Here is a 7500-nt window from a genome sequence, read left to right as displayed (position 1 = left end):
CAGATATGTCAACTATAAATTATAAAAACACTTATGTCAGCCTATCCAAAATAAAAACATTTGCTGCAACTTTGAACTTTTGAAGTTTTACTGATTCAACTACCCGATTAGGAAGACCATTCCACAACTTGGTCACAGCTGGAATAAAGATTCTAGAATACTGTGTAGTATTGAGCCTCATGACGGAGAAGGCCTGGCTATTAGAATTAACTGCCTGCCTAGTATTACGAAAAGAATGGAATTGTCCAGAAAGATCTGAATCAAGAAAAATATTATGCAACATGCATAATCAACTAATTGAAACGATGGTGCCAAAGATTAATATCTAGATTATGAACAAGAAATATAATAGATCGTAAGTTTCTTTCTAACAAATTGAGATGATAATAAGCAGTTGAAGACCAGAAAGGAGAACAATACTCAAAATAAGGTAGAATGAAAGAATTAAAACACTTCTTCAGAATAGATTAATCACAAAAAATCTTGAAAGACTCTCTCAATAAGCCATTTTTTTTTGCAATTAAAGAAGACACAGACCTACTGTGTTTCTGAAAATTAAATTTGCCGTCGAGAATCACACCTAAAATTTTAAAAGAAATCTACAAAGTTAAAGAAATATTATCAATACTGAGATCCAGATGATGAGGAGCCACTGTCCTTGACCTATTTACAATCATACTTTGATTTTTGTTGGAATTCAATTTTATACCCCATAATCTGCACCATGCACTAATTTTAGCTAAGTCTCTATTAAGAGATTCATCCACCCCAGATCTACATTCAGGGGTTGGAATTCATGCAAACAGAGTAGCATCGTCTGTATATACAACAACCTTGTTTTCTAGGCTAAACCACACAGCAAGTGTATATAGTATGAAAATTATATGCCAAGAACACTACCCTGTGGAATACCATATATCACATTCCTATACTAACTATAGTACCCATCGACAACAACTCTTTGAGATCTATTGCTGAAAATATCAATAATAATGCTAGGAAACCGCCCACCCACTCCAAACAGTTTGAGTTTGAAGACAAGGGTCTTATGATTAACATGGTCAAGGCCAATCATACAAACTTCATGAGCACAGTCAAGGGAGTTCTCTACACAAATGGAGATAGTAAGAAGGTCTTCACATTATCCATTGAAACACTAGATAATTGTCGTCTATATACTATACTAGAAATTAGAGGAAATTAAGAATCTAAACGCTGCTAAGAATTTAAAGATTAATTGGAACTAAAAAAAAAAAGACAGATACAATAAATCTTAAGTAAAAACATAGTAGACCTATAAAACTAAATAGCCCTAACTTGATCGATATTGTGAATGAATTTATAGCAAAGAATCAGTGTCTTTAGTAGGATTTCGGTTAAATTCACCAAGTAGGCCTACAGGTATTTTATGTATAGTCATTGTCTAAAAATTTTAATTGGTTACATAAAAATCGTAAAAAAATATGATTATTAGGTTGCAACGATCAGCCGTCAGATGCTAGGATATCACGTCTATTGGTTTCTTCGTCAACAAAATTCTGGGGAGCACACCCCAGATCACCGTCGTCATTGACTTCTCTAACTTCAGACACCCACCCCCCCCCCCCTTCAGGCGGGCCCCCCCCCCATCAAAAAAGACGATCCTACACCCCTGAGTAGAATAGATACTGCTGCATAGTAAAGCAAAACGTACAGTCAATTTAAAGAAAATAATGTGAAAATGACATAGCCATAATAATGGAATGCAAAGATCAATCAGTTTTAAGCTTACAAAATATAGATCTATTGTAAAAGAAGTCTTTTATAAGTATTATTCCAGAAAGGATCGAAATTGAATAGATTAGAAAATACATTACTTTATAGCAAGGCTTTTTTTATTTTCAAACTTTCAAGAAAAAGCTAATTTATAGATTATTATTAATTAGTGATTCATGAAAGCAGTACAAGGTCCAATTACTGTGGTCATTCGCCTTCAAGTACTGTGATTGCTTAACTATATATTTTTAGTATATCTTCATATTATCCTTTCCAGTAAGTCTCTCTCTCTCTCTCTCTCTCTCTCTCTCTCTCTCTCTCACAATGGAAAGAGAGAGGTTAGTCGAAAAGCAATAATATTCCAAAGAAATCCGTTGCTATTAATATGAACTAATTTCATAATAACTTTTAACAAAGATAAGGTCACGGTAATGGAGTACCTGCTGCTTCATTTGCGAAAGTCTTTGGACACATTTTAATTTTCAACTAATTATTAATACAGTTGGACAAGGAGTGTCTGGCACGCATTGCTCTGCGGAAGCACCCCTTATCGCACCCTTACTTCGTGATATGTAACCAAACAGACATTGTAGTAAGAGATGGCAAAGGTGGTGTGCTAGGCTAAAAACTGAAATTTGCTGTGCCGTAAGGGAGTGGCTGGCTGATCTTCAAATCAAGATGTTTCCTGTAATAACTGTGTCCAACTGTAACTATGCTTCTCTTGAGCAGTTACATTTAAGATATTTTCCCTGGAGAAACTTTAAGACATGTCTCGCCACCCAGCAAGGGTGTAGATAGGTGTTCTTCTTCAGAGCGAAGTTTACCAGGAATTTATGTCCCCAACTGTATTTATTAGTTTCTTGAGCAGTTAAAACTATGATGATTTCATCTAATAAAGGATAAAGAATAATTAAGATTCTTGTATTTATTTTGTTTAAATAATGTAAAATTAATATTAGATGTATATAACTTTACGAAATTCAAATATTGAAAAAATCAAAATGATATAGATGATATTCTGCTCTTTGCTTATTAAATAAGGTTTCATATGTTGGTAACCAGTAATTCATTTCTTTAATATTAATAAACTATCAAACCCAATGAAAATACAATTGAGCGAAACAATTTATGATACAAGAATCAGACGATATTTAAAATTTGATTTTCCACCTCTCTCCCCCCCCCCCCCTCTCTCTCTCTCTCTCTCTCTCTCTCTCTCTCTCTCTCTCTCTCTCCCTCTCTCTCTCTCTCTCTCTCTCTCTCTCTCTCTCTCTCTCTCTCTCTCGTACTAGTAAAAGCCTCCTCTCTCCATATAACAACACGTGTATAAAAGGTAGTTAGTAACCCTTTGCCTTTTCTACAGTGAACTTTATATTATCATGCTGAGAATTGACACTGAATTCATTTCTGAATAAAGCAAGGGTGTCATCAACACATCTGACATGAAACAGGGATGATATCTCAAAGGATAATTTTCATGCATGGTCTCCTCCAGGAGGCACATAAAAATGTTAGTAAAAGTGTTTCCCAAAAGGGAATCCATAGTCATCCCGTCGATTTGTTTATACAAATTACCTTTAAAAACAAAAGCAGTGTCCAGCACCCCCAGCTTCCTGAGTTTTTTAAAAGCGTTATTTAATTTCAATTTCTGATCTACATTTTTTCTTTTCCTGTACTTGCTGAATGAGTAAGTCTTTACTTAACTATCCTGTAATGAACGTATCTTTGCCCACTACAATAGTCATGCAGGGCATTCCTTTAACTGAGGACTAACTCCAATCCATCACTCCAAAACAATGAAACTCAAAGTTAATTCATAAGCGTATTCAACACATAATTGAAAAATTTAATGACTGATTAGTAAAGTAAAAAAAAATACTTGTATGAGAGATGGATCTTGTGGGATTCAATCACATGAATCAAAACTTCTGTTGCCAGGGGAATTTAAACCATGGGTAGAGCAAATGCAGTAATTTCTGGCTAGACACAGGCTAATAAGCCTAAAGCTAAATGTTCTGAACTTAATGCAGCCAAAAATAACCGATAGAAAGCGGCAGAATTAATACAGATAAGGAGGGAACCTGCTTTTTATATCTCTGAACAGGGAAGCTACTAATCCTTTTTGGTTGAAAATATTGACATCTTTATTATTAATCTTGATTTTTGTTAAAAAGTGATCGAATTAATATTATATATCTTGATTTTCGTGAAACAATATTAATATTTTCCCTCTCAATCTGGGTTATATATTTATTTATATGAAATAAATCTGGTTTTGGAATTGGCTAAGTATAGCACTTTGTAATTATTGAATGTTATTCCTCTATATAATAACTCATTCATCAATTTTAAAGACACATTTTTTGGATTTTCAAAATTAGACAATCTTCGCTCATAAGTTTATTCTGTATTCCAAGTTTGCGAAGCTTCAAGATTTGTCTAATATTTTACTACTATCTCATAATAAAAAATCAACTAAGTTTTGGAAACTCATATTATAATTTATCACGTCAAATTCTTACAATTTCTAGACAAATATGTAGGTGTAATACTTTCCCTGGTAGTCAAAGGCGTAAATTCAAATAGTTCATTTTTTGTCAAACATCATTTTAGTATTCCTTATTCCATAATAATAATAATAATAATAATAATAATAATAATAATAATAATAATAATGATAATAATATTTCGGTAGTAGACCCTCTTTTGGGCAAGTTTTGTTGAAAATAATGGCTGCCATAGTTGCATGGGATTTGGTCAGTAAGGAGATAGAGTATATGTGTAATAATTATATATTACGTGTTTAAAACACATGACCTAATAGTTCACTGTGGAAGTAGAAGCGAGTGTAAGAAGTGCTGTAGTCATATCATAGCAGGATGCGAATACCAAACCTCAGCAATGGAACATTTTTCATGAAGAGTAAACACCAACCCAGTCCGTGAGAAAGGTTGTCTGTGAGAACGGAACTGAGTATCTTCCGGTATTAATGTGGTGTTTACATAAATCATTAAGTGCTGAAATAACTTTAACGTGCATATGGATCTTTGTATCAATTTACTCTACGAAGTCATACCGAATGGTCATCAGACCAAACCAGCTATACTCCTGTGATGGAGATGTTAACCCTGTTCTTAAAGAATAAACTATTTTAAAGTTAACTTACTTAGACTTTACTTGAAGATGTAACATACCAAGATGAAGTTGGAAGAGAGCCCAAATGTGTGTTAACTACAGTAGCACACTAATATATGTTGAAACATAACCTTATTCAACCATCTGTAAGTCCCTGGAGTTTTCCTATTGTATTAGTAAATAAAACAGTCTATAAGTTCCGCATGTGTATGTACTACCGTAAAGTGAACACCAATATGAAAAATTATTCTTTTCCTCTCCATAGTATTGATGATTGTCTGGATTGGATTGGTTCTGCCAAATTTTTTACTAAGCTGGATCTTTTAAAGGGTTATTGGTAGATTCCATTGTCCAACCGAGCTCGTCATATATCCGCATTTCTCACTCCGTTTGGCCTATACGAGTTTAAGGTTATGCCTTTTGGAATGAAAAATGCAGCAAGTACTTCTCAAAGGTTCATAAATATAGTAATTTGTGGTTTGGAAGGAGTGGAAATTTATATTGATGACTTGGTAGTATATAATAATGACTGGGATACCCACATGTTAAGGTTACATAAGGTATTTGAAGCAAATTGGGCCAGGACAAGGTTTGTTACTTGGGTCACGAGGCTGGTTTAGGTCAGGTGGCTCCGAAATAAGCTAACCTCCAGGCAATAATATATTTGAAAAGGCTTTGTAATGTTAGAGAGGTAAGAAGACTGTTGGGCCTAACCGGTTATTACCGCAGCTTTGTGTGTAATTACTCTGATCTTGCTCAGTCTCTTACTAGTTTATTAGGAAGAGGAAAAAGTTCTGGTGGTCGGATCAGTGTGAAAAATCTTTTAGTAAACTTAAACCAGTATTAATTACTAACCCAATTTTGACTTTCCCAGATTTTCTGAAGCCTTTTATTATAGCAGTAGATGCCAGTGACGACAGCATTGGAGGTGTCCTTTTTCAGAGAAAGGAGGGTGTTGTTCATTCTGTCTTACTATAGTAAAAAGCTTCTGGCGGCGGAAAAACGTTACTCCACTATAGAATAGGAAGCTATTTCTTTGGTCCGTACTCTTAACCATTTCAAGCCGTACGTGATAAATTTTTAATTCCCGGTTGAGATATGGACGGATCACAATCCTCTGGTCTTTATCGAGAGGATGAAGGTAGCAAACCAGAGGAATTTGCTCTAGGCCCTTTTTCTGCAAGAATTCAATTTGGTTATAAAACATGTTAAAGGGACTGATAACAAAATTCCTGATACCCTTTCTAGAATTTAGTTTGCTTGCCTGATCCTTCTTATACGCCGCCTTGCTCGATTCTCCATTGAGGTTGCATGAAAAAAGTTTGTTAGGATATTAGGAGGTTTCTTTGATTGGTATAGACTCAAGTGTTTTATAAAGGTTCCCCTAAATTAATTATTGATTTGTCCCGTTATACTAAAACTTTTGATTGTATAATGAAGTATATGACTTTTTGGACTATAATGACGGTGTATTGTAGGTTAAGGTGCATGCCTGTGTGTGTACCTGTATGATTATTTAGGTTTAGCTAAGTAGGTTTGATTCCATAGTGTTGGAGACTCTTTTTGACAAAATACTGTAATATTTGATCTCTAAAATTATGGTAAGCTATATAAAGCTTTGGCTTGTATTCTTTAAGGGTATATTCTGTTTGGTTTTAGGTTTATTGTTCTTATTTTACAGGTGCATTTCCATTAGTATATATACAAAATAATGATGTTTTCGTTAAAAAAAAAGAAATTCTTTGTGGTGATAGGTGTTATGTATTAAGGTAATTTTTGCTTTTGTTTTTGTCAGCCTTGTTACTGCATTTTTGTTTTAGGTAAAATTATTATCAGCTTTAGTTAATAAGGATTCAATTGTAAATTATTTTTTTCTTTTGAAGTGCTGTTTTAACCTTCTCCCCGCTCGCTTAAAGATTTATAAGTTTCTAGTTTAATGCTTGTTTCTTTTCTGTGTTTTTCCAGTCCTTGGTGAAAAAAGACACCTGTGTTTATGTGCAAGGAACTTGATTGCTTAAGGACAAAGTTTGAGCTCGAGGCTCCCTGGACCTACTGCAGCAGTTGGCTTATGTGAGCTTTTCTGAGGATTGCGACACTAACGTTTGATGTCTTTTAGCAGTTTAATTTCAGCCACCTGCGGTGCATTGCAATTACTGTGTGTTCTCTTCTGCGGTCCGCAGCGCCGACGTAGGAATTCCGGCTTCAAGGTGGACGTGGGAGAGATACCGCTGTCAGCACTTTCTCGATATAGGCCAAACGCATTTCCAGGTAGGAGATATTATATTTTGTGTTTAGTGTTTGTTTAGTTATTAAGTTATCTGACTCTCTCTCGTTGAGAGTGTGGTCTTTCACTTTGGGGAATTTTGTTAATTGTTAATTGTTAGTTGTGATTAGATAGTTGTTAATTCAAATTGTTAGGTAGTCACAAGGTTGACTGTTCTAAAAATTGTCGTCAATAAATATTGTTAAGTTTTCCCAAGTGTTTTGGTTTCCGCTCACCAATTTTTCTGCAGGATATTTATGTAAACACTGACCTCTCTTATCGTGCAATAACTTACGCCACGGCCCGACTAGGGTAGTAACAATTATAGAATGAGGCTTTCGGTATAG

Source organism: Palaemon carinicauda, chromosome 29, assembly GCF_036898095.1.
Source record: "Palaemon carinicauda isolate YSFRI2023 chromosome 29, ASM3689809v2, whole genome shotgun sequence".
Lineage (NCBI taxonomy): Eukaryota > Metazoa > Arthropoda > Malacostraca > Decapoda > Palaemonidae > Palaemon > Palaemon carinicauda.
Note: the sequence above shows the minus strand (reverse complement) of the source record.